This window comes from Salvelinus fontinalis, chromosome 5 (genome assembly GCF_029448725.1).
Source record: "Salvelinus fontinalis isolate EN_2023a chromosome 5, ASM2944872v1, whole genome shotgun sequence".
In the NCBI taxonomy this organism is placed as follows: domain Eukaryota; kingdom Metazoa; phylum Chordata; class Actinopteri; order Salmoniformes; family Salmonidae; genus Salvelinus; species Salvelinus fontinalis.
In genome coordinates this window covers 58264501-58273930 of record NC_074669.1, presented here as the reverse complement: position 1 = coordinate 58273930, position 9430 = coordinate 58264501, and the positions used below count along the sequence as shown (strand labels likewise).

Genomic DNA, 9430 nt, shown 5'->3' with positions numbered 1-9430 from the left:
AGTCTACCAAGTGTTAATGTCACCACCATGGATGTTTAAGTTATATATTCTACCAAGTGTTAATGTCACCACCATGGATGTTTAAGTTATATAGTCTACCAAGTGTTAATGTCACCACCATGGATGTTTAAGTTATATAGTCTACCAAGTGTTAATGTCACCACCATGGATGTTTAAGTTATATAGTCTACCAAGTGTTAATGTCACCACCATGGAGGTTTAAGTTATATATTCTACCAAGTGTTAATGTCTCCACCATGGATGTTTAAGTTATATAGTCTACCACGTGTTAATGTCTCCACCATGGATGTTTAAGTTATATATTCTACCAAGTGTTAATGTCACCACCATGGATGTTTAAGTTATATAGTCTACCAAGTGTTAATGTCACCACCATGGATGTTTAAGTTATATAGTCTACCAAGTGTTAATGTCACCACCATGGATGTTTAAGTTATATATTCTACCAAGTGTTAATGTCACCACCATGGATGTTTAAGTTATATAGTCTACCAAGTGTTAATGTCACCACCATGGATGTTTAAGTTATATATTCTACCAAGTGTTAATGTCACCACCATGGAGGTTTAAGTTATATATTCTACCAAGTGTTAATGTCACCACCATGGAGGTTTAAGTTATATAGTCTACCAAGTGTTAATGTCACCACCATGGAGGTTTAAGTTATATATTCTACCAAGTGTTAATGTCACCACCATGGATGTTTAAGTTATATAGTCTACCAAGTGTTAATGTCACCACCATGGAGGTTTAAGTTATATATTCTACCAAGTGTTAATGTCACCACCATGGATGTTAAAGTTATATAGTTTACCAAGTGTTAATGTCACCACCATGGATGTTAAAGTTATATAGTCTACCAAGTGTTAATGTCACCACCATGGATGGTTAAGTTATATAGTCTACCAAGTGTTAATGTCACCACCATGGATGTTTAAGTTATATATTCTACCAAGTGTTAATGTCACCACCATGGATGTTTAAGTTATATATTCTACCAAGTGTTAATGTCACCACCATGGATGTTTAAGTTATATATTCTACCAAGTGTTAATGTCACCACCATGGATGTTTAAGTTATATATTCTACCAAGTGTTAATGTCACCACCATGGATGTTTAAGTTATATATTCTACCAAGTGTTAATGTCACTGTAGGGGGTGGGTTCCAGAGACCCTCCCCATTGTTAATTAAGGGACTTTAAGATTCATATGTTTTGCTGCAGGCCTTATAATAGATACTGTTGCTATGTGTCTAAACTCTGCCACTATACGTTGTACAAGCCATCTATATTAGTCTTTGTGGTTAAGCTCTGGCTGTTGTGAGAGTGTGCTTGCAGGCTGGGTCTGAGTCAGACTGAAACTAGATAAATAGAAGTAACCACTGTCTGGTTTTGACATGTTGATATTGTGTGACAGTGGACAATGCTAATGAATTCAGAGAAGCTACTGTACTAGGTTGTCTTATAAGGTAACCTCATCTTATTGATACACACATACATTGACGTAGGTGATCATACCACTAGGGAGTGATCACATGTATATAATCAGCTGTGTCCTTAGGTGGGGTGCAGAACTTACTCTGAAACATACATGCTGTGTTCCCGTTGTCAACTTCTGTCTGCAACTGCATTAATAAATGAATGATTGATTTACTTAAAGATGTTGTCGATTTCTGATGTTTAAGTTATATATTCTACCAAGTGTTAATGTCACCACCATGGATGTTTAAGTTATATATTCTACCAAGTGTTAATGTCACCACCATGGATGTTTAAGTTATATATTCTACCAAGTGTTAATGTCACCACCATGGATGTTTAAGTTATATATTCTACCAAGTGTTAATGTCACCACCATGGATGTTTAAGTTATATATTCTACCAAGTGTTAATGTCTCCACCATGGATGTTTAAGTTATATAGTCTACCAAGTGTTAATTTTCCCACCATGGATTTTTAGGTTATATAGTCTACCAAGTGTTAATGTCACCACCATGGATGTTTAAGTTATATAGTCTACCAAGTGTTAATGTCACCACCATGGATGTTTAAGTTATATATTCTACCAAGTGTTAATGTCACCACCATGGATGTTTAAGTTATATAGTCTACCAAGTATTAATGTCACCACCATGGATGTTTAAGTTATATATTCTACCAAGTGTTAATGTCACCACCATGGATGTTTAAGTTATATAGTCTACCAAGTGTTAATGTCACCACCATGGATGTTTAAGTTATATAGTCTACCAAGTGTTCATTTCTATCCTACTGTGATACTTGTGAGTTGATGTGAAGTCATTGATGATTTCTAACAGATACACCTTGATTTTGTTTTGTCCTTTTCTTATTCTACTTGAATAAACTCAAGACTTGAATGTAGTTTGTAGTCATTTACTTCCATATAGAGTCGTTGTTTACAGACACAGCTGTAAACTGACCTGACCCCAACCCTGACATACAGCATCAGGCCTGTCGAAGAGGAGGGAGAAGGGAGGAAAAGAGCAACTGGGGGAGACAGGACAGGAGGGAGAGAGATGAGAGACCGAGATAGGACTTATTGACAGACTGGGTTGGTAGAAGGAGACAGGGGAGGAGGGAGAGAGAGGGTGAGGAACATAGTGTGTAAAAGGTGACTAACTTGTCTGTGCAGATGAAGATAGCTGACGTTGACAGCACCAGGGCCGTCTAGCGTTACCACAGCTCACACTATTCTCTGATCCATTCTGCATGTTTCCACACAGCGGAGTTCCTGCACATTGTGAAAATCAGGATGTGTCACACACTGTGGTCACACCCAAACAGCTCTTGGCTGTACGCCCAGGCTTATCACTAAGTTACACAAGACAAGTTTGTATCAGTGAAAAAAACAAAAGCATTTAACAGACAATTCTCGAAGTAAAAAAACAGCGTCTAATTTGTAAATTACTACCACACCTGTTGAGTTGACTTGGGTAACAGACCTCTAGCTTCTACACCACAGAAAGTTAGAGGTGACTTTCCCAAGTCAAGCACTGACAATTAGGTAAGATATTACAGGACACACTATGTGTAACTGCTGCTCTGTCAGCAGTTTCCTGTGGAGTTTTTCTAATGTCAATGTTTCCTGTAGGTAGGTGGGTTTAACTGGTCTGATTTGCTTAACAGTTTGCCACATAATTGAAGTAAGGAAGTAATGAGTTAGAAGTCATATAGCCCAGCAGTATTTCTCACTCTTCAGTCCTCTCTTCATGACAGTAGTCTTGTTTCGCTCAGCGGAGCCCCAGTTAGAGACAGATATGATACCTGCAGTGGTATTGATGAGCCTGATCTGGAGCACAGGTAGGATGCTGTTGTACACTTGTGACAGTTACTGAGATATGTTTTGATATATTACCATTTTCAGGGCTAGTAAAAGAACATACAACTGGAAGCAGACAGTAAAAATGTGTCTCAAAGCAGGACAATGATGTGATCACCTGTAAATGTACTTTAATGTAGCATAACTGTCCATCTGGGGACAGACAGTAATGTCAGTTAAGGTCTGATGGTCAGTGTTATTAGAACCAAGGTAAGACCCAAATGTGTACAACAGGGTTCAGGCAAAGACAGGTCAAGGCAGGCAGGGGTCGATAGTCCAGAGTAAGGGGCCAAAGGTACAGGACGGCAGGCGGGCTCAGGGTAGGCAGAGATCGGTAATCCAGAGGAGGGCAGAGGTACAGATCAGCAAGCAGGCTCAGGCAGAGTGGTCAGGCATGCTCAGAGTCAGGACAGGCAGAGTGGTCAGGCAGGTGGGCTCAGAGTCAGGACAGGCAGAGTGGTCAGGCATGCGGGCTCAGAGTCAGGACAGGCAGAGTGGTCAGGCAGGCGGGCTCAGAGTCAGGACAGGCAGAGTGGTCAGGCAGGCGGGCTCAGAGTCAGGACAGGCAGAGTGGTCAGGCAGGCGGGCTCAGAGTCAGGACAGGCAGAGTGGTCAGGCAGGCGGGCTCAGAGTGAGGACAGGCAGGCGGGCTCAGAGTCAGGACAGGCAGAGTGGTCAGGCAGGCGGGCTCAGAGTCAGGACAGGCAGAGTGGTCAGGCAGGCGGGCTCAGAGTCAGGACAGGCAGAGTGGTCAGACAGGCTCACTGTCAGGACAGGCAGAGTGGTCAGGCAGGTGGGCTCAGAGTCAGGACAGGCAGAGTGGTCAGGCAGGTGGGCTCAGAGTCAGGACAGGCAGAGTGGTCAGGCAGGCGGGCTCAGAGTCAGGACAGGCAAGGGTCAAAACCGGGAGGACAAGAAAACAGAGACTGGGAAAAAGCAGGCGCAGACACAAACCACTGGTTGACTTGAACAAACAGTACGAACTGGCTTCAGACAAACATAAAACACAGGCATTAATACACAGGGGATAATGGGGAAGATGGGCTACACCTGGAAGGGGGTGGAGATAATCACAAAGACAGGTAAAACAGATCAGGGTGTGACACAATGTTCCCCCTAAACTGCAGATAAATCAGCCAATAGTGAGAACCACGAGATTGAAATTCACTACATTTTCTAGAGCAGCTGGTCACCAATCGGTTGATCGCGATCAACTGGTTGATCTCCATGGCATTCCTAGTGGATCGCCAAACATTTCTGTAAAAACCCACGATAAAGCCTTGTGTTCCTATTGTTTGGGGTCTCGGGCTGTTGGCCTGCTTGCTGGACATTTTGTTCATCTCCTTTGCTAGTTAGTGAGTTATTATCCCGGTTGGATAAGTGGATAAACAGGTTAATGTCAAGCCCTGCATGTTTCTTTCAAAAGTCTCATGGAATGTAGGTCTACGTTGAACACCACACATTGGCTGCTACTGTAGGCTGAATGATAGAACAGCTGTTTCCATGTTAAAATGTTATGGGATGTATTTTCTCCATTGTATTTGATGGTAGGTCACTCTGGTAGATCTACATTATGATCAAATAGCCACAGTTGCCTACTTGTCCACTGTTAACTGTAACTTAAAGGGGGTACAGCCTCTGTGTTCACAGTAAACACACCCTGGAAGTTGTACAGAATTTTCACAATGTTCAAGTTTGAGCTCAGCAGACCTGAAATCTGCTCAGTGACGGAGAAAGTTAGAGGAACATTGGTGATGGTGTCATGCATCTGACTGTTGTATATTCAGTGTCAATGATTGATTGTATCTGTCTCTATGTAAATGAATGAGAGTATATTTTATGTATTTTATATTGGTCTTATGTTAGATCAGGAGTGGGGGGTGTAAATGCTAGATGTCTGTGACCTGAGTCAAGATCTACAGGCCTGATTCTATATGTTGGGAAGAGAGAGAGAGAGGAGTAGAGAGAGGAGGGGATGGGGAGGAGAGAGGAAGGGTGAGAGAGGAGGAGGGGGGGGGGTGTAGAAGCTAGATGTCTGTCATCTGAGTCAAGCTCTACAGGCCTGATGCTATATGTCAGGAAGAGAGAGAGAACAGGACAGCAACACAATTAGACCCAAACAAATCATGAGAAAACTAAAATATAATTACTTGACACATTGGAAAGAATTAACAAAAAACAGAGCAAACTAGAATGCTATTTGGCCCTAAACAGAGAGTACACAGTGGCAGAATACCTGATCACTGTGACTGACCCAAACTTAAAGAAAGCTTTGACTATGTACAGACTCAGTGAGCACAGCCAGCAAGATGTGTGACCTGTTGCCACAAGAAAAGGGCAACCAGTGAAGAACAAACACCATTGTAAATATAACCCAAATTTGTTTATTTATTTTCCTTTTGTACTTTAACCACTTGCACATCGTTACAACACTGTATATATACATAATATGACATTTGAAATGTCTTTATTCTTTGGGAACTTCTGTGAGTGTAATGTTTACTGTTCATTTTCATTGTTTAGTTCACTTTTGTATATTAACTAGTTAACTTGTGTTTCCCATGCCAAAAAAGCCCTTCAATTGAATTGATTTGAGAATGAGAGAGAGGAGCAGAGAGAGAGGAGGGGGTGGGGAGGGCGAGAGATAAGGGGAGGAGAGGGAGGGAGGTTTGAAGGAGATAAGATCAGAGAGAGAGAGGGGGAGATAAGGGGAGGAGAGGGAGGGAGGTTTGAAGGAGAAGATCAGAGAGAGAGAGGGGGAGATAAGGGGAGGAGAGGGAGGGAGGTTTGAAGGAGATAAGATCAGAGAGAGAGAGGGGGGGGATAAGGGGAGGAGAGGGAGGGAGGTTTGAAGGAGATAAGATCAGAGAGAGAGGGGGGGGATAAGGGGAGGAGAGGGAGGAAGGTTTGAAGGAGATAAGATCAGAGAGAGAGGGGGGGGATAAGGGGAGGAGAGGGAGGGAGGTTTGAAGGAGATAAGGCTGACAGACTAACATGCAGTCAACTGAATATCTTTTCATTACAGACTTCTCACCAGTGATGTCATCATAACCAGTAGTGATGTCATCATAACCAGTAACCTTTTCCACTCTTCCACTATTGGCTCAGCTCAGCTTGACCTCTGACCTATGGAACTGAACGATTGAGAAAACAAAAACAGATGAAAACAAATATATTAAATTATATATAATCTCCTCTGCAGAGAGATGTTCATCTTTCCATATTGTGACTTTTGTGGTGAGGTCTTGTTGAGAAATGTCACACCATTTCTCAGTGCTCAATGTCTCAACACTGTTTCTCAAAGGAACCACAACCATTTGTCCTGTTCGTCTCTCACAGTTTAGTTCAGTCTACTGCTAAATAACAGGATATGGAGAAACAGCATTTGGCTGTGAGTCCAGAACCATGAGTCAGTCATGTAGACAAAGGGGAAGTGTACTAGCAGAGGGAGCAAGTCTCATTATATTATATGACTTTAGTTAAATACATAGATACACTAGATAAACATTATAACTACTGTAATTAAATATATAGAAACATTAGATAAACATTATTACAGACTAATTAAATACATAGATACACTAGATAAACATTATTACAGACTAATTAAATACATAGATACACTATAACAGACTAAATAAATACATAGATACACTAGATAAACATAACAGCAATTCTGCCACCATAGACCCTCTCAGCCAGCCGGCTCCACTAGGGCCCTCTCAGCCAGCCAGGTCCACTAGGTATTTCACCTACCAGATACCTACCACCTACCAGATACCTGGGCCCTTTCAGTCACCTGTCTCCACTAGGGCCCTCTCAGTCACCTGTCTCCACTAGGTCCCTCTCAGTCACCTGTCTCCACTAGGGCCCTCTCAGCCACCTGTCTCCACTAGGGCCCTCTCAGTCACCTGTCTCCACTAGGGCCCTCTCAGTCACCTGTCTCCACTAGGGCCCTCTCAGCCACCTGTCTCCACTAGGGCCCTCTCAAACACCTGTCTCCACTAGGGCCCTCTCAAACACCTGTCTCCACTAGGGCCCTCTCAGCCACCTGTCTCCACTAGGGCCCTCTCAGTCACCTGTCTCCACTAGGGCCCTCTCAGTCACCTGTCTCCACTAGGACCCTCTCAGTCACCTGTCTCCACTAGGGCCCTTTCAACCAGTTGTCTCCACTAGGGCCCTCTCAACCAGCTGTCTCCACTAGTGCCCTCTCAACCAGCTGTCTCCACTAGGGCCCTCTCAGTCACCCGGCTCCACTAGGGCCCTCTCAGTCAGCTGGCTCCACTTGGACCCTCTCAGCCAGCTTTCTCCACTAGGGCCCTCTCAGCCAGCTGGCTCCATTAGGGCCCTCTCAACCAGCTGTCTCCACAAGGGCCCTCTCAGTAACCCGGCTCCACTAGGGCCCTCTCAACCAGCTGTCTCCACTAGGGCCCTCTCAGCCAGCTGTCTCCACTAGGGCCCTCTCAGTCAGCTGTCTCCACTTGGAACATCTCACCCAGCCTGCTCCACTGGGGCCCTCTCAGTCAGCTGGCTCCACTGGGGCCATCTCAGTCAGCTGGCTCCACTGGGGCCCTCTCAGTCAGCTGGCTCCACTGGGGCCCTCTCAGCCAGCCAGCTCCACTTGGACCCTCTCAGCCAGCTTTCTCCACTAGGGCCCTCTCAGCCAGCCGGCTCCACTAGGGCCCTCTCAGCCAGCCGGCTCCACTAGGGCCCTCTCAGCCAGCCGGCTCCACTAGGGCCCTCTCAGCCAGCCAGGTCCACTAGGGCCCTCTCAGCCAGCCAGGTCCACTAGGGCCCTCTCAGCCAGCCTGCTCCACTAGGGCCCTCTCAGCCAGCCGGCTCCACTAGGGCCCTCTCAGCCAGCTGTCTCCACTAGGGCCTTTTCAGCCATCTGGTGTCTATAGTAGAGTGTGAGCTGTGTGTACAAAAAGTAGAAGTACAAATGTCAAGGGAAATGATCTAAAGTGATAAATCTAGTCCTAGGTTGTATTTACTGTGGTGTTTGTTCTCCACTGGTTACCCTGTTCTCATCACAACAGGTCACACATTCTGCTGACATGATTGAACACTGTGGTATTTCACCTACCAGATACCTACCACCTACCAGATACCTGGGCCCTTTCAGTCACCTGTCTCCACTAGGGCCCTCTCAGTCACCTGTCTCCACTAGGGCCCTTTCAACCAGTTGTCTCCACTAGGGCCCTCTCAACCAGCTGTCTCCACTAGTGCCCTCTCAACCAGCTGTCTCCACTAGGGCCCTCTCAGTCACCCGGCTCCACTAGGGCCCTCTCAGTCAGCTGGCTCCACTTGGACCCTCTCAGCCAGCTTTCTCCACTAGGGCCCTCTCAGCCAGCTGGCTCCACTAGGGCCCTCTCAACCAGCTGTCTCCACAAGGGCCCTCTCAGTAACCCGGCTCCACTAGGGCCCTCTCAACCAGCTGTCTCCACTAGGGCCCTCTCAGCCAGCTGTCTCCACTAGGGCCCTCTCAGTCAGCTGTCTCCACTTGGAACATCTCACCCAGCCTGCTCCACTGGGGCCCTCTCAGTCAGCTGGCTCCACTGGGGCCATCTCAGTCAGCTGGCTCCACTGGGGCCCTCTCAGTCAGCTGGCTCCACTGGGGCCCTCTCAGCCAGCCAGCTCCACTTGGACCCTCTCAGCCAGCTTTCTCCACTAGGGCCCTCTCAGCCAGCCGGCTCCACTAGGGCCCTCTCAGCCAGCCGGCTCCACTAGGGCCCTCTCAGCCAGCCGGCTCCACTAGGGCCCTCTCAGCCAGCCGGCTCCACTAGGGCCCTCTCAGCCAGCCAGGTCCACTAGGGCCCTCTCAGCCAGCCAGGTCCACTAGGGCCCTCTCAGCCAGCCTGCTCCACTAGGGCCCTCTCAGCCAGCCGGCTCCACTAGGGCCCTCTCAGCCAGCTGTCTCCACTAGGGCCTTTTCAGCCATCTGGTGTCTATAGTAGAGTGTGAGCTGTGTGTACAAAAAGTAGAAGTACAAATGTCAAGGGAAATGATCTAAAGTGATAAATCTAGTCCTAGGTTGTATTTACTGTGGTGTTTGTTCTCCACTGGTT

At 46.2% G+C, this 9430-nt stretch overlaps 1 long non-coding RNA gene across 1 annotated transcript; it reads right to left on the bottom strand.

The window, feature by feature from the left end:
* Window positions 1-2282: 2282 nt before the first annotated feature.
* On the bottom strand, window positions 2283-6793 carry LOC129855942 (uncharacterized). The gene is made up of 2 exons (XR_008759581.1): window positions 6397-6793; window positions 2283-2774 (listed from the first exon to the last, which is right to left on the bottom strand). It is a non-coding gene; the product is annotated as an uncharacterized LOC129855942 (long non-coding RNA).
* Window positions 6794-9430: the final 2637 nt, after the last annotated feature.